Below are 18,723 nucleotides of genomic sequence, written 5' to 3' on the forward strand. Positions count from 1 at the left end.
GAGAACAGGACAATTACACAGAATGATCTGTATTACTTGGCATAATCAAACAAAACGCTAACAGCCAAATGCAAAATTGGACATCTATGAACACGTACAGGACGTGGGACTATATCCTGGCAGCAGTGACTCTGAAAGAACTTGGGGTCATGGTAAATAACCATTTAAACATGAGTTCCCAAGATCAGAAGGCTAACATTCCTGGATGTGTGAGCATGGGAACAGTGAATAAGAGTGAACAGAGAATTATTCCATTCCACTAGCATCTCTGGAGGCTGTTGAAGAAAAGCTACTAAAGTTAGGCATTTTTAAATCAGCGGGTCCAGATAACCTGCATGCTAGAGTTTTAAAAGAACTAGCTGAGGAGCTTGCTGGACCATCAATGTTGATTTTCAATAAGTCTTGGGGAACTGGAGAAGTTCCAGATGACTGAAAGAAAGCCAGTGCTGTGCCAATTTTTTAAAAGGGAAACCAGAATGAACCAGGTAATTATAGGCCTGTCAGCCTGATATCAATCCTGGGCAAGATGATGGAGCAGCTGTTACAGGTTGAAGGAACAGAAAGGGACACCGTTTAGAGTCAAGCACAAGAGTTTATTACGCACAGCACTGGCGCAGTGTCACTTTGCTTATTAGGCTCTGCCAAACAATTGATTACAATAGATTATATAGGGTGTTCATGGGCGGAGGGAAGTGACAGTGTGGGAGGTCCCGAGCCCCTAGATAGGTTCTAGCAGCAAGACAAGATTAGCACAATAAACCAGTAGTCTAGAAGATTACATAATGGCTCTGCCCATGGCTCAGGTTAACATGTTGCTAATACACAGGTGTTTTCCCTCAAACTATTCCTATTGCAATGTGTAGGTTAAATCCTGATTTTGGGGTCCATAGGAATGAGGTAGCTCTTCCGGTTGTCCAACAGGTACGTTCCTGGGGGTTTAAAGCAAAAGACAGTGAAAAGTATACATCAAATAGCAATTTTTTTAGGGGTCACCATTGTGTTTCTGAGAACTAGAGTTAGCATCTATGAAGGAGGATACATCTGTGAAGTAGGAGGATGTCATATCTCATACTGACATGTTGGGCCTCTCCATGAACTCTAGTAGGCATTTGGGGAGGGTATTCACTATCCCCTTCCTGCACTGGGGGTGTAAACTTTGAGACTCTTCTCAGTGCTTTGTGTGTCTGTAATTCATGATAAGAACACCCAGTTACTGCTCCCCATTTGGAGTTCTGCTGACTCTTCTTATCTAGCAGAAACAAAGCAAGGTTGTCTCCTGTTTATCCAGTTTTTCTTAGCCATTATTGTTCTCTCTTAGCTAGGCCCCAGGGCTCAGATAAAGCTGTGGAATTTAGGCCTATGCGAAAAGTTCTTAACAGAGACTTGAGGTTAAGATCTTACATACACACTAATGGATTTTGGCCCTTCACAGGTCTTGACTAATAAGGAACTGAAGGAGAGGGTAATGTAATTAATACAAATCAAATTAATACAAACATGGGTTTATGGAAAATAGATCCTGTCACACTAACTTGACATCTTTCTTTTCTTTTAAATGAGATTACAAGTTTGGTTGGTTATGCTGGCATAATATGTCTTTTCATATGCCGTGTGTGTGTGTGTAGGCCATGTTTACACAGGTGGGGGGGGGGGTGACTCTATATTTGGAAGCAATGATCTGAAAAGATTTGGGGGTTGTGGTGGATAATCAGCTGAACATGAGCTCCCATTGTGACACTGTGGCCAAAAGAGTTAATGCAATCCTGGGATGCATAAATGGGGGACTCTTGAGTAGGAGTAGAGGGGTTATTTTACCTCTGTATTTGGCACTGATGAGACCGCTGCTGGAGTACTTTGTCCAGTTCTGATGACCACAGTTTAAGAAGGATGTGGATATATTGGAGAGGGTTCAGAGAAGAGCTACAGGAATTATTAAAGGATTTGAAAACATGCATTAGAGTGATAGACTCAAGGAGGTCAATCTATTTAGCTTAACAAGCAAAAGGTTAATGGGTGACTTGATTATAGTCTATAAAGTATCTACATAGGGAACAAATATTTAATAATGGGCTCTGCAGTGTAGCTGAGAAAGGTATAACATGGTCCAATGGCTGGAAGTTGTAACTAGATGAATTCAGACTGGAAATAAGGTCTATCCTCTTAATGGAGAATAATTAACCATTGGAACAATTTATTAAGGGTTATGGTGGATTGTCCATCAGTGACCATTTTTAAATCAAAATTGGATGTTTATCTTAAAGATATGCTCTAAGAATTATTTTGGGGAAGTTCTATGGCCTTTGCTATTCAGAACGTCTGCCTAGATGATCGCGCTGGTCGCTTCAGGCCTTAGCCTCTGTGAATCTAGAGCAGTGGTTTTACTTCTGTAATGCTGACACCCTGTTGGCACACTGTATCGACTTCTGGCATCCACACTTGAAAAGGGATGTTAAAAATTGGAGAAGGTTTAGAGAAGAGCTACAAGAATATTCAAGTACTGGAAAACACATGTTAAAATAAGAAAAAAACAAAGCTTAGTCTACTTAGCTGACCAAAGAAAGGTTAAGAGCTGACTTGAATCACAATTTTATAAACAGAAGATATGGCACAAAATAATTCTTAAACCTATCAAATAAAAACATAGGAAGTTCAAATGGATGAAAGATTAAACAAGAAAAATTCAAAATGAAAATAAGGGCAATTTTTTGCCCAGTGAGGATAATTAACCATTGGAACTGCTTATCAAGAGAAATAGTAGATTCTCCATTACTTGAGGTCTATAAATCAAGATCAGTTGCCTTTCTAAAATAAGCAGTGTAATTCAATCACAAGTTATTGGAGTCAACACAAGATTCACTTAGTGAAGTCCTGTGGCCTACTTTATGCTGGCTGTCCGACTAAATTACTATGATGACCCTTTTTGGCCTTAAATTCTGGGAGCTAGCAGTCCTGGCTTCTGGTCCTGTGCTCAGTCTCTACTTCTACAAAACATATCATCCCTCTAACATCCACAAAGAACAGATCGGGGCTTCAGTTACCAAGGTGAGTTCTGAAAAATCGTCCCAGTAAACGGCATGGGACTCAGTTTTTCAGCCTCGAGATTGGTTCTGCCTTTTCAAGCTGTACATAGATTTTTATGTACAGATTTTTATCTGTTGCTCTGGGGAGAATAAATTTTAAATGTGATATTTAGATTACTGAGCCATTCCTTCTCATGGAGGATCCAGGACTTTATTTGTCTTGTTCATTTCTCTCATTTTCTTTTAAATTCTACTTTTTTCCCTGCAGAAAATGCTTCTGCTAAGTAGCCTGAAATTCTCCACGCTACCCACTGATCTCTGGAAGGCAGAAGAGCTAGTATACAGGGAGGGATATTTCTTATCCCCTCTTCTCTGCTCTTCCAAGCTTCAGAGGACACCTGATGATGATAACCCAGTACTTTACATTTTACTTAGACATTTTTCACCCTTTAACATATCACAACTTTGCCTGTACATAATGTGCTAATTAAAGGGAAAAACCCCTCATACATTACCGGCTAGAAACCAATTTTGTTATTTCTTTTGTAAGTGGCATTCTGTGTTCACACTTGACTTCATAAATCAATTTTCTCTGCAGACCTACCTAACAAAGATGATGAAAAGGAAGTATAACACTACAGTTAAAAATTTTAACCATAACTATAATGGTGCCACATGCTACTTCCTTGAGGCCAAAATTAACTGTTGGAGGGAGTTCAAGGAGCATGCTGATGATAATGACACTAAAATCTCTTATTGAGTATAAATATCCTCTACTGCCCAAAAGACATGCAATACCACCTAGGCTGTATACTGCAAGCTTGTTCCTCTCAAAATGCTCATATAATAAAGAAATGATGCTTGAAGGCACTGCTGCTACCTTATGTTTTAATATTAACAAATAGCCCAGTGATTTGGTAGTAGTAACTAAATCTTAATCGGAGTTTTAACTTTCATGCTAGCTTCCTCATTTTAAATATAGGACATAGCGGTTGCCATGTAGAGGAATGGATTGCTTGGTTTGTTCGAAATCTTTAAATCAAAAATTGCTTTTAAAGAACAAAGATCAGATAATATCAAATTGCAGTTTGCATCAGAGACAACACTGTCTTTTGTTTAGAATATAGGACTGGGAGTTAGCAGGTGTGGGTTCTACACCCAATCTCTGGCACTTTCATGCTATTTGACAATGAAGAAGCCTCATAATTTGTGCCTCAGCTTCCTTATCTATAAGTGAGGGGTGAAGAACCGTACTTGGATACCAATTTAAAGTGTCTTTAGTTCCTAGGATGAAAGATGCTGTGTAAGTGCTGTTGCGCTGTTTAGAGTGGTTTGTGACCATGAGTGCCTGCCTTGGGGCAGACTGTCAAAAAGCGGGGCAGACAGTCCAAATTGGTTGTGTCTTCTATAATTAGATTTAACCAATCCAGTAACAAATGTGAATGCCTGAAGCACCATAACATTCGTACAGTGGAGTCACAGACAGATCCCTTGAGCCTTCCAGTCTATCTTGCCACCCAGGCAAGTTGGACTTAATGCTCACTGGTTGCCATACATCAAAGATCACAAAAGATTCAGGTTCCTTCCAGTCCCATGAAATCAGTCACTTACCCCAGGTCAATTTGTACCTCAAATCTCACACCAAAGACTCTTGTAGCCAATCCTGTACTGAACTAACTAAGGATGTATTAACTAGGAAAAAGAAATGTTACGTATAGGTTAAAGCAGGCAACATATATGCATAAATGAGTGACAGTCTATGGTTACAAAAGGTGGCAGAGTGGTAGCAATCTGTCAGCACTAAATGTCTTTTAGGGCTACTAACCCAGGTTGACCCTGGGGATCTCTGTTTCTATTTCCCAGCTCCAGCCCTGTGAGTTCAGAGAGCAATAGAGATGAGAAATTTTCATGTCACCTATCTGTATTGTCTTCTTCCAGAATTCAAGCTGATGGCACAAGCTTTCTTCTATGTAGCACCTTCATGGGTTTGGGAGGGCCATTATGGTTAATGTAGTCTTTGTATTGGGATATTCCACAATGGCCCATTTAGTTTTGATAACTCTCCTTGATGGGCAGTGAACCATTCCTCCCGACTGCGTTCACAGGTTCAGAGCAAGCATTTTTACAGTTATAAAGCAAAACTTTATAGCATGGGCTTCAGATAGTACAATTTAAGCATGCAGTAACTTACAAGCATTCCATAGAGTGTAAACACATTTTTGTAAGTCCAATACCTATTTTGAACAATACTAACATATAGGTGAGCTGGTCTGGTTTCCAGTTCTGAATTTGTCAGTGCTCAGATGATGGCTATAGCCTTGACAAGAGTTGGCACCTGGTCTGCCAGCATCACAAGTGTGAAGTATTATTAATTATTATTATTATTATTAAGGCCATACCACTAAGCATAACTATGGCTTGTGCTACACCCTCTTTTTCTTCTTAGGTGAGCAATAACTCATTCTCCATTTGTAAATGTAACCTTAAGGGTTGCCTCAGCTAGGTGCTCCAAGATAGGTACTTTTTTCTCCTTGTCTGCTTCTCACAAGAGGCCTGAAATCTGCCTTTTCTTCAAAGCTGTACCCTTGAAATACTGTAAGATAAATGATCGAATAACAAATCAAGGTACATTAAGAAAAGAGAGGGGAAAGGCTTTGACTTTCATAGTTATGTCCGATTTACAAAATTGTAGCTCTTCATCTCCAAAACAGGCTACTAACACTTGCACTGAAGGAAATTTTCTGTTCTTCAACAGTGAATTGATAATACTGATTTGTTTGTGAAATCATACAGTCTGATTATGTGACCAATGGTTGTCTTTAATGTTAGTTAGAACAAGTGCAATTATTAATTCCTTATAGACCGGGCATGGGCAAATAAATAAATTTGGAGATGGCTGGCAACTTGACTATTTGTTCTTTTTTCAGTTTCCTCCCAAATTAGTTTGATATTTTGAAAGCAGTCCTGGGGACTTAGCAGTGGTGCAAGCAGGGCAGTCTGGTCCGGTATGCCATACCAGTAAGATATTTATTGCTGGTACACCATACTGGAAAGACACAGGAGCAGAACGTGGGGCTGCCCAGTGGCCCCACGCTGGCAGCTCCTCCAGCGGGGCTGTATGGACACTAGACAGGAAATGTGTGGAAGGGCTGGAGGCAGTACTGCTGTGCTGGAGGAGCTGCCGGCATGGGGCTGTCTGGTGGCCCCATGGTCTGCTCCTTTTGCTGCTGCAGTTCTGGAGAGCCCTGTGATTCAGAAGTCTGCATCCAGTTCAGCGGGAGGACAGAGCCCCCCGCCTAGGTAACATGGGATGGGGAGAGTGCAGGGGCCCCGGGCTGTGGGCGGGGCGGAGTCACGTGGAGGGGTCACATGCCCCCCCTCTAGCTGGTGCCTCCCCTTGTGTCCCTCCCATGAGTCACCTATGCGCAGCGTACTGGTAAGAAATAAATTTTACTCGCACCACGGGGACTTAAGAACACGTTCCATTCATTTTAAATGGAAGCAGTGTCAAAATTTCCTAAGACTGCTTCAGAAATCTAAATCCTACAGTTTAAAATAAGACTTGCAAAGTTTTTTTCTATAATGACAAAACTAAGTATAAACATAAACTATATTCATGTGACAATTGTACTAACAGTTAAAAAATTACTTGGGCCGTCAAGCAATAAAATTAATTGTGCGATTAATCACACTGTTAAACAATAATAGAATACCATTTATTTAAATATTTTTTGATGTTTTCTACATTTTCAAATATTGATTTAAATTACAACACAGAATACGAAGTGTACAGTACTCACTTTATATTTATTTTTTATTACAAATATTTGCAGTGTAATAAAACAAAATAAATAGTATTTTTCAATTCACCTAATAAAAGTACTGTAGTGCAATCTCTTTATCATGAAAGTTGAACTTACAAATGTAGAATTATGTACCAAAAAACTGCATTAAAAATAAAACAATGTAAAATTTTAGAGTCTGCAAGTCCACTCAGTCCTACTTCTTGTTCAGCCAGTTGCTCAGACAGACAAGTTTGGTTACAATTTTGCAGAAGATAATGCTGCCCGCTTCTTGTTTACAAGGTCACTTGAAAGTTTTAGTTGCTAGAAAGTTTAAAACAGGTGTTCTCATGGCACTGTTGTAGCCAGCATCACAAGATATTTACATGCCAGAGGTGGTAAAGATTCATATGTCCATGCTGATCACGGGTTCTGCTTGATAAGAATCCAAAGCAGTGTGGACCGACACATGTTCATTTTCATTATCTGAGTCAGATGCCACCAGCAGAAGGTTGATTTTCTTTTTTGGTGGTTTGGGTTCTGTAGTTTCTGCATTGGAGTGTTGCTCTTTTAAGACTTCTGAAAGCATGCTCCACACCTTGTCCCTCTCAGATTTTGGAAAGCACTTCAGATTCTTAAACCTTGGGTTGAGTGCTGTAGCTATCTTTAGAAATCTCACATTGGTACTTTCTTTGCAATTTGTGAAATCTGAAGTGAAAGTGTTCTTAAAAGGTACAACAGGTGTTGAATCATCATCCAAGACTGCTATGAACATGAAATATATGGCAGAATGTGGGTAAAACAGAGCAGGAGGCATACAATTCTCCCCCAAGGACTTCAGTCACAAAGGTAATTAATGGATTTTTTTTTAACAAGCCTTATTAGCATGGAAGTATGTCCTCTTTTTTCCTTAGCATCTTACAGGCCAAATTGGGACCAACTTTTTATGAACATAAATGGGTTAATATACATCTCTTCTTATTAGGGCAATACCAAATTCATGGCTGTGAAAAATGTGTCACGGACCATGAAATCTGGTCTTTTGTGTACTTTTACCCTATACTATACAGATTTCACTCGTGTTTCTCAAACTGGGGGTCCCCACCCAAAAGGGGGTCATGGGAGGGGAGCAAGGTTATTGTAAGGGGCGTCACGGTATTGCTATCCTTACTTCTGTGCTGCCTTCAGAGCTTGGTGGCTGGAGAGTGGCGGTTGCTGGCCAGGTGCCCAGGACTGAAGGCAGTGCCATGCCAGCAGTAGTGCAGAAGTAAGGGAAGCGCTGCCGTACCATTCCACCCTTCTGCACTGCTGCCTTCAGAGCTAGGTGACCCAGGAGTGGGGGCTGCTGGGCCAGAGAGGGCCCTGCTCTCAAGGCAGCAGCACAGAAGTAAGGGTGGCAAAACCATACCATGCTATCCTTACTTCTGCGCTGCTGCTGGTGGTGGCGCTGCCTTCAGAGCTGGTCTCCCGACCAGCAGCCACCCAGCTCTGAAGGCAGCACCACTGCCAGTAGTAGCACAGAAGTAAGGGTGGCAATACCATGATCCTCCACCTACAATAACCTTGCAACCTCCCCTTGCCCCCCCCACCTCACCTTTTAGGTCAGGACTCCTACAGTTACAAAACCATGAAATTTCATATTTAAATATCTGAAATCATGAAATGTATTATTTTTAAAATCCTATGACCATGAAATTGAGCAAAATGGACTATGAATTTTCAAGGGCACTACTTATTATTAAATACCTACTGACAGATGCAAAGTGAATTCAGTACTTAGAGAGGAATACAGCCATTTGCAGAGGGGCCAGGAGAAAGCCTGTGCACCACTTAAGTTCTGTTTTGGCTAATATGTGAAACAAGCAGTGTATGGCCCTTGCATGGGGTGAATTTCACATTTTTATATGACAGTGATAGGGAACTGTCATTTTACAAATTCCTAATGGAGGTACTATAGATAATCCCACGTGGATCACAGTAAAATATACTGCAATATGTTCTAAAACATTGATTTCTAATCATTACTATTCGTCTGTCCTTCATTGACGTTCTGCATGAGAAAAGTAGATTCCTTTGAAAACCTGTAAAAATGAGAGCACAAAGAGAGAGACGAAAACAAATCTAAGGGGAAAAAAGGTAAACAAAACCTCATATCTTACCATTTTTATTTTAACTTTTTGGTCACTGCAAACAATTTTTTTTTCATTTACAGGTTTTACACAGGTAACATTTTGAATGATGTCAGCATTAGTCATTCTAAAAGGGTTTTTTAATTCTATCAAAATTTGGATCAGTCATTGTTACAAACAGAATTGTTGCAGTGTATGTATACAGAGATTGACTGCATTTCTTGAGGAGCTTTATCATAACCTTTCACATGAGTAAGATCGTATCTTGCAGACAGGAAATAAGGCTGAGGTCGCAATGTTTAAATAATGTTAAATAATGCCTGAGGTCACAATGTTTCTTCATATGAGCTGTGCTCACATGTAAATAACATGGGGCTTATTTATTTGATCCATGTATCTCTTTTTTAAGAGAGGAATTGAGTTTTGGCTTCAGCCTGTAAAGGACATAATTGATCCATCAGGCCTCTGGACACAGCAAATCACCACTTGCAATTTCTTTGGCTATTACTCAGTGTGCATGTTTCTGCTATTTATTTATTAAGTGCATTTATAGACATAGTATATAGCAGGGGTTCTCAAACTTTATTGCACCACAACCCCCTTCTGACAACAAAAATTACTGCACGGCCCCAAGATGGGGGACCAAAGCCTGAGCCTGCCTAGCCTCTCCACCCTGGGCCGGGGGCCAAAGCCCCAGGTCTTCAGTCTCAGACAGGGGGCCTGTAACCTGAGCCTTCTAATTCAGCCCAGGGCAGTGGGGCTCAGGCTTTGGCCCTGTGTCCCAGCAAGTCTGTCAGCCCTGGCGGCCCCATTAAAATGGGGCCACGACCCACAGTTTGAGAACTGCTGGTATATAGAGAACCATTTTGGGTTAAAAGCCAAGGTTAAAGAATACTTAGGTAATTTTGATATATTCAAGTCAGCAGGGCCTGACTAAATTCATCCAAAGGTACTAAAGGAACTAGCTGATGCAATCTCGGAACCATTAGCAATCATCTTTGAGAACTCAATGAAGACAAGTGAAATCCCAGAGGACTGGAGAAGAGCAAACATAGTCCATATCTTTTAAAAGGGGAACGAAGAGGATCTGGGGAATTGTAGACTAGTAAGTCTAACTTCAATACATGGGGAGATACCAGAACAAATTATTAAACAATCAATCTGTAAGCACTTAGAGAATAATACGGTAATAAGCAGTAGCTAACATAGATTTGTCAAGAAGAAATCATGGCAAATCAATCTAATTTCCTTCTTTGACAGGTTACTGGCTTTGTGAACAGGAGGGAAGCTGTACATGTGATATGTCTTTATCTTTTAGTAAGGCTTTTAGCACAGTCCCACATCATGTTCCCATAAGCAGACTAGGGAAATATGCACGCATCTTAATGTAGGCCACAAGTGATTGAAAGAGTATAATCAAAGAGTAGTTATCAATAATTCACTGTCAAACTGGGGTGTGGGGTCATTACTAGTGAAACCCAGAGGACTTTGTCCTGAATCTGGTACTAGTCAATATTCTCATTCATGACTTGGTTAATGGAGCGGAGAGCAGGAGGAGTTGTTTGCACTGTGGAGGATGGAATTTAGAATTTTAAAACAACCTTGACAAATTGGAGAATTGGTTTGAAATCAACAGGATGAAATTCAGTAAAGACCAAGTACAACTGCTGAATAACTGTGGTAGTACTACTGTGATAGGTGGCAGTACTGCTGAAAAGGGGTTACAGTGGATCACAAATTGCATATGAGGCACCAGTGTCATGTAATTGTAATATCACTTGGGGGTATATTAACCGAACTGTCATATGTAACACACAGGAAGCAACTGTCCCACTTTACCTGGTACTGGTGCAGCTTCAGTTGTTCTGGGCACCACACTTCTGAAAAAGTTTACACTGCAAAAAACAACAAAAAATGGAAACAAGCAAAACACAAAGAATGGGGGGAAATGAGCAACAACCAAGCAAGATGGACAAGAGGTGATTGGCCATATCCTGCTCATACAAAATTTGAATATGCAATTATTATTTGATAAAAAGATACAGTTATTTAATGTGTGAATGCATAGACTATCCCCAATTAGCCTTCAACCATACTACAGTTGTTGCCTGTAGATATGAGAATAGATATGGATCTTTAGGAGCGATTTGAATGAGGAGTAAGAGCTCTCCATTCATAAGGGGATAATATTGAGGGAGGTATGGAGATGTTTGATGAAGAAGCAGACAAATACTAGGTCAAGGCTGGCAGTGTTGGTGGAATGGAGGGGATGGGAAATGACATGTAAAGAGACAATGACCGAGATGTAGAGAGGATCAGAAGTATGCTGGCCTTGAAAGCAAGGACCAGAATTTTGAACTTCATGCAGCGGAGGAAGAGAAAAGACTCACTGGAAAGATTCAAACAGGAAAGAATTATAGATGTGAAAGATGGGCCTGTTTTCAATTAAAAATGGTGCTATTTCTTAGTAAAACTTTTCAAACTGAAAATTTTATTTAGAGAAGATTAATTTTGTGTCAAAACACAAATACTTTATATTTTCTATCTATCAGTATTAAACTTCATTTTGCAAAAATTCACAAAGAAATATTGAGTCAAAAATTACTTGAAATTAAACTATGAAAATATGCACACATTTTTTCCAGTAGGTTTTTAACAAATTCATGACAACCTTGCAGCTTTTTGTCATGTTTGAATAGATTTTTAAATGGTGAGGATAATCCAGTTTGCAAATGAAAGGGAAAATTGAAGTTGCTCAGTTATCAGTAAGACCTGCAACATTCACGTGAATAAACATAGTTTCTAGATTTTATTACTAATTTACAAGAAGAAATGGTCAAGTTCACAATTTGTTCTGAAAAAGAAGGGATGTCAGTATTTTTTGTGGCCTTCCCTCCCTACAGAAGTTTTATGTGGCTTGTTTAGATAAACTTCTCCTGATTATATGTGTAGGCCAGGCACTTAACTCAGTTTACTATAACAGCAGTATTTATAAGAACACCAATTTTGTTTTCCTGTTTCATCCTTGCAGCTAATGGCTGCATCTAATTCTTTGTAAATTGTCAAGAACTGCACTTTCACTTTTTCAAGAGAAGGCATTGTTGGAAGTGACAGGAGCAAGTACTTTTGCATCATTGTGGTTAGGGATTGCATGCCGTGCTTAACTTCTATTACTGAAATTCTATTTGATAGAGACATAAGCAACATGTTAAATATAACTGTATAAATAAGTGGATATGTGGAACAGAAAGCTATCTAACCCAGGTAATCACTGATTAGGCATTATGGTATTGAAGATTCTGAGGGGACAAGAAAATAATCCAAATGTGTGAGTGGAAGTCACCAAAACTAATAGAAGGGTTTAATAGCTCCTAGGAGGGGAGTAGGAAGAATTAAGTTTGGTCAAACAAGGTGACTGAAATCAATCAGTCAGATCAACTTTTTTCCCCTTATGAAAAATTTGTACAGAAATTTGTATTTAGTGGAAACCAGAATAAATTAAATCAGGTTCTTTATAAATTACTCTAAAATACTGTACAACTAAATAATGAGTTCTGAAGGTTTTGTCAGAAAATTCTAACCCTGCTAAAGCTTGGTTTAAAAATTCTGCCGAAAGATTATTCTTTAAGTTCTGTATGATTTTTTCCATAAGGCTTATTTCTCTTTGGCCCAGCTTCATTCCTACTTTAATGCAACTCATGTCAATTAGATTTGTTACACCAGATTTTTTGTTGTCCATTATAGTGAGTGTGAAATAATATAGATGATTGCAGTATTTGGTGTAAAGTCCTCAGAGAAGATCAGCATATATGAACAGGAAATTAACTTTTAAAAAAGGCAAGCAACAGAGAAAAGTTTCATACCCAATTAATGGTACACTTGCAGTATTTTGAATAAGTAAAATTTGCTTGATAGCACTCTTCTGAACTTACCATCCAAATGAATAGATGTTTTCTAATGTTTGTTCTCTTCTGATAGTGATTTATTTTTATCAAATCTTAGCACACTGTTGCTGTAGGAATTGTTTGAACTTGCATCTCCAGGTACACTGAAAAGTAACTTCCATCCTTCTGTATTTCATTTTTGAGCCACTTTTTAAGAATGTGACTAGTTGGTGGTACCCTTCAAAGCTTGATGAAAATATACAACTGCTGTGCTTCATGATAGTTGCCTGTAATTGCAATCTGTTCCTGGTCAGTACCCCACTTCGATTTACATTTATAAAACCCCATGGGATATCTCTGCTGATTTTTGGTGCCTTTGAGAAGAAGGAACTCACATTTTTTCTGTCATATAATTGAGCAGCCACATAAATTTGCTATTTAATAAATACTTGCAATTACTGGAATAAAAATTGCGCATATGCCCATCTGCTTCAAGATGCCACTGTAAAAAAGGGAAAAAGACTGGTCAAAAACTGTCTTCTTATTTTTCATACATTTGCAGATATTTTTTCAAATTAAACATTTTTATATGCAGTTCTTTAAAAAAATATTTTGATGGACTAAACATGTTCTGTTAGATATTCTACCATTTGAATATGAACATAGTTTTTAAAGAGTAAATAAGTGTCATGTAAAGAGGAAGACACTGAAGGAAAACCAATTTTTCTCAAGTGTATTTTAGGTAGATTATGTTAAAGTACCTAAGATTGTATTAAACAAATCTTAAAACATTAGAGTATGTCTTTACGGTACACTATACGTCCTTCTAAATGAGTTACATTCAAGTTAGAAAACAGCAATTTATGATTAAATTGAATTAAAAACACTGGTTGAATTAAATGAATTTTAATTGAATTAAAAACTCAGTTGGTACCAATGTTCATAACACCATTCATTGCAAAGGATCTACACTAATTTATACCAACTGAAGATTAGTCCTATATTTTATTATGTTTTTTCCCCTATGGTGGCACACAAGTATCTGTAATATAATCATAGGCCTGATGCTGCAGTCCACCTACAGCTATACCATAATTTAGAAATGCACTCTGGGTAACTTCAGATGATTGCATATGTGCAAGAGAAAAAGAACTAGAATTGTAATAGGAAGAACAAATAGCATAAGGACTCTGTGCCCTTGAAACTTCTCTGCGTACTCAAAGACAACACTATTTTAAAGGACAGTGGATCTCATGAACTATGAAATGAAAAAAATGCAGATCAAAATTCATTACCCAAACTGCTAGCAAGACATCTGCAACAAAAACTTGGCTAAAGCAAGTTGAGGCAAAGGTTAAACACTTTACCAGACCACACTGTGTTTTGAGGAGTGCTGTTAAGTTATTAAACTATGCTCCTAATCTTGCAACTGAGTCACCTCAGGCAGACTTTGGGCCCCATATGGAGCCCTGCTGTTTTAGGCAATAGCTAGTGATCTGGCCATACAAAGACAGGATCAGGTCTGTAACTGTACACTTACCACCATTTTATTTACTATTACTATAGTAGAACTCAGAGTTACGAACACCAGAGTTATGAACTGACCAGTCAATCATACACCTCATTTGGAACCGGAAGTATGCAATCAGGCATCCAAAAAAGCAAATACCTAACAGTACATCACTGTGTTAAACATAAACTACGAAAAAATGAAGGGATTTTTTTTAAAAAAAGATTTGACAAGGTAAGAAAACTGGTTCTGTGCTTGTTTTATTTGAATTAAGATGTTTGAAAGCATCAAAAGGAAACAAGAAAACATTTTACAAATACATGAGAAGCAAGAGGAAGACCAAAGACAGAGTAGGCCTGTTACTCAATGAGGGGGGGAAGCTGGACCAAGCTGGATGAGCAAGCATCTCAGAGAGATGATTAAGAAAAAGAAGAAAGCATAGAGGGAGTGGAAGATGGGAGGGATCAGCAAGGAAAGCTACCTTATTGAGGTCAGAACATGTAGGGATAAAGTGAGAAAGGCTAAAAGTCAAGAGTTGGACCTTGCAAAGGGAATTAAAACCACTAGTAAAAGGTTCTATAGCCATATAAATAAGAAGAAAACAAAGAAAGAAGTGGGACCGCTCAACACTGAGGATGGAGTGGAGGTTAAGGATAATCTAGGCGTGGCCCAATATCTAAACAAATACTTTGCCTCAGTCTTTGATAAGGCTAATGAGGATCTTAGGGATAATGGTAGCATGACAAATGGGAATGAGGATATGGAGGTAGATATTACCATATCTGAGGTAGAAGCAAAACTCGAACAGCTTAATGGGACTAAATCGGGGGGCCCAGATAATCTTCATCCAAGAATATCAAAGGAATTGGCACATGAAATTGCAAGCCCATTTACAAGAATTTTTAACGAATCTGTAAACTCAGGGTTTGTACCGTATGACTGGAGAACTGCTAACATGGTTCCTATTTTTAAGAAAGGGAAAAAACGTGATCCGGGTAACTATAGGCCTGTTAGTTTGACATCTGTAGTATGCAAGGTCTTGGAAAAATTTTTGAAGGAGAAAGTAGTTAAGGACATTGAGGTCAATGCTAATTGGGACAAAATACAACATGGTTTTAGAAAAGGTAGGTCGTACCAAACCAACCTGATTTCCTTCTTTGAGAAAGTAACAGATTTTACTGTCCCTGCTCGCTGCAGAACGAAAGGGATGAACTTTTTTGGGGGGGAGGGATAGCTCAGTGGTTTGAGCATTGGCCTGCTAAACCCAGGGTTGTGAGTTCAATCCTTGAGGGGGCCATTTAGGGATCTGGGGCAAAAATTGGGGATTGGTCCTTCTTTGAGCAGGGGGTTGGGCTAGATGACCTCCTGAGGTCCCTTCCAACCCTGATATGCTATGTTTTTTTAGACAAAGGAAATGCAGTGGATCTAATTTACCTAGATTTCAGTAAGACGTTTGATATGGTGCCACACAGGAATTATTAGTTAAATTGGAAAAGATGGGGATCAATATGAAAATTGAAAGGTGGATAAGGAACTGGTTAAAGGGGAGACTACAGTGGGTCCTACTGAAAGGTGAACTGTCAGGCTGGAGGGAGGTTACCTAGAACGTCTTGGGGGGGGGGGTAGGAAAAAACAAGGGGAAATAGGCTTGTTTTTTCCTCCCCCCCCCCCCCCCCAGACGTTCTGGTTAAACTTGGATTTATGCTGGAAACGGCCACCTTGATTATCATACAGATTGTAAGGAGACTGGTCAGTTTGGATGAGCTATTACCAGCAGGAGAGTGAGTTTGTGTGTGTATGGGGGTGGGGGGTGAGAAAACCTGGATTTGTGCTGGAAATGGCCCACCTTGATTTTCATACACATTGTAAGGAGAGTGGTCACTTTGGATAAGCTGTTACCAGCAGGAGAGTGAGTTTGTGTGTGTGGTTTTTGTTAAAAAAAAGGGGGTGTGTGAGAAAACCTGATTTGTGCTGGAAATGGCCCACCTTGATTATCATACACATTGTAAAGAGAGTGGTCACTTTGGATGGGCTATTACCAGCAGGAGAGTGAGTTTGGGGGGGGAGGGGGGCGGAGGGTGAGAAAACCTGGATTTGTGCTGGAAATGGCCCAACTTGATTATCATACACATTGTAAGGAGAGTGATCACTTTAGATAAGCTATTACCAGCAGGAGAGTGGGGTGGGAGGAGGTATTGTTTCATGGTCTCTGTGTATATAATGTCTTCTGCAGTTTCCACAGTATGCATCCGATGAAGTGAGCTGTAGCTCACGAAAGCTTATGCTCAAATAAATTGGTTAGTCTCTAAGGTGCCACAAGTACTCCTTTTCTTTTTGCAAATACAGACTAACACGGCTGTTACTCTGAAACCTGTCTTATGAAAGGAGACTCAAGGAGCTTGGCTTGTTTAGTCTAACCAAAAGAAGGTTGAGGGGAGATATGATTGCTCTCAATAAATATATCAGAGGGATAAATACTGGAGAGGAATTATTTAAGCTCAGTACCAATGTGGACACAAGAACAAATGGATATAAACTGGCCATTGGGAAGTTTAGTTATGAAATTAGATGAAGGTTTCTAACCGTCAGGGGAGTGAAGTTCTGGAATAGCCTTCCAAGGGAAGCAGTGGGGGCAAAAGACCTATCTGGCTTCAAGATTAAACTCGATAAGTTTATGGAGGAGATGGTATGATGGGATAACATGATTTTGGCAATTAATTGATCTTTAACTATTCATGGTAAATAGGCCCAATGGCCTGTGATGAGATGTTAGATGCGGTGGGATCTGAGTTACTACAGAGAATTCTTTCCTGGGTATCTGGCTGGTGAATCTTGTCCATATGCTCAGGGTTCAGCTGATCGCCATATTTGGGGTCGGGAAGGAATTTTCCTCCAGGGCAGATTGGAAGAGGCCCTGGGGGTTTTTCACCTTCCTCTGTAGCATGGGGCACGGGTCACTTGCTGGGGGATTCTCTGCACCTTGACATCTTTAAACCATGATTTGAGGACTTCAATAGCTCAGACATAGGTGAGAGCTTTATTGCAGGAGTGAATGGGTGAGATTTGGTGGCCTGCATTGTGCAGGAGGTCAGACTAGATGATCATAATGGTCCCTTCTGACCTTAATCTAACCTTAATCTGACCTGAATCTAAGACAATAACAGAAAATGTGGAAATGCCAGAGGTGCTTAATGACTTGTTTGTTTCTGTTTTCACCAAGAAGGTTGGTGGTGATTGGGCGTCTAGCATAATGAATGCCAATGAAACTGAGGTAGGATCAGAGTCTAAAATAGGGAAAGAACAAGTCAAAAATTACTTAGACAAGTTAGACGTCTTCAAATCACCGGGGGCTGATGAAATGCATCCTGGGATACTCAAGGAGCTGACTTAGGAGAGATCTGAGCCATTAGCAATTATCTTTGAAAAGTCATGGAAGACGGGAGATATTCCAGAAGACTGGAAAAGGGCAAATATAGTGCGCATCTACAAAAAAGGGAAATAAGGACAACTCGGGGAATTACAGATCAGTCCACTTAACTTCTGTACCCGGAAAGATAATGAAATAAATAATTAAGGAATCAATTTACAAACACCTAGAAGATAATGAGGAGATAAGTAACAGTCAGCATAGATTTGTCAAGAACAAATCATGTCAAACCAACCTGATAGATTTCTTTGACAGGGTAACAAGCCGTGTGGATACGGGGAGAGCGGTAGAAATGGTATATCTTGACTTTAGTCGCACTGTCTCGCATGACCACCTCATGAATAAACTAGGGAAATACAACTTAGATGGAGTGGGTGGGTGCATAACTGGTTGGAAAATCGTTCCCAGAGAGTAGTTATCAGTGGTTCACAGTCTTGCTGGAAGGGCATAACGAGTGGGGTCCCACAGGGATTGGTTCTGGGTCCGATTCTGTTCAATATCTTCCTTAATGATTTAGATAATGGCATAGAGAGTATGCCTATAAAGTTTGTTGACAATACCAAGCTGGGAGGGATTGCAAGTGCTTTGGAGGCTAGGATTAAAATTGAAAATGATCCGGACAAACTGCAGAAATGGTCTGAAGTAAATAGGATGAAATTCAATAAGGACAAATGCAAAGTACTCCACTTAGAAAGGAACAATCAGTTGCACACATACAAAATGGGAAATGACTGCCTAGGAAGGAATACTGCAGAAAGAGATCTGAGGGTCAGAATGGATCACAAGCTAAATATGAGTCAACAGTGTAACACTGTTGCCAAAAAAGCAAACATCATTCTCAGATGCATTAGCAGGAGTATTGTAAGCAAGACACAAGAAGTAATTCTTCCGCTCTGCTCGGCGCTGATTAGGCCTCAACTGGAGTATTGTGTCCAGTTCTGGGAGCCACATTTCAGGAAAGATGTGGACAA

At 39.6% G+C, this 18,723-nt stretch overlaps 1 protein-coding gene across 5 annotated transcripts in view; it reads left to right on the forward strand.

Moving 5' to 3' along the window:
- KCNIP4 (potassium voltage-gated channel interacting protein 4) overlaps positions 1 to 18,723 on the forward strand; it is an 864,390-nt gene that overhangs the window by 560,802 nt on the left and 284,865 nt on the right. The gene's annotated exons all lie outside the window — the stretch shown is intronic.

The sequence above is a fragment of the Caretta caretta genome, chromosome 4 (genome assembly GCF_965140235.1).
Source record: "Caretta caretta isolate rCarCar2 chromosome 4, rCarCar1.hap1, whole genome shotgun sequence".
Classification (NCBI taxonomy): Eukaryota; Metazoa; Chordata; order Testudines; family Cheloniidae; genus Caretta; species Caretta caretta.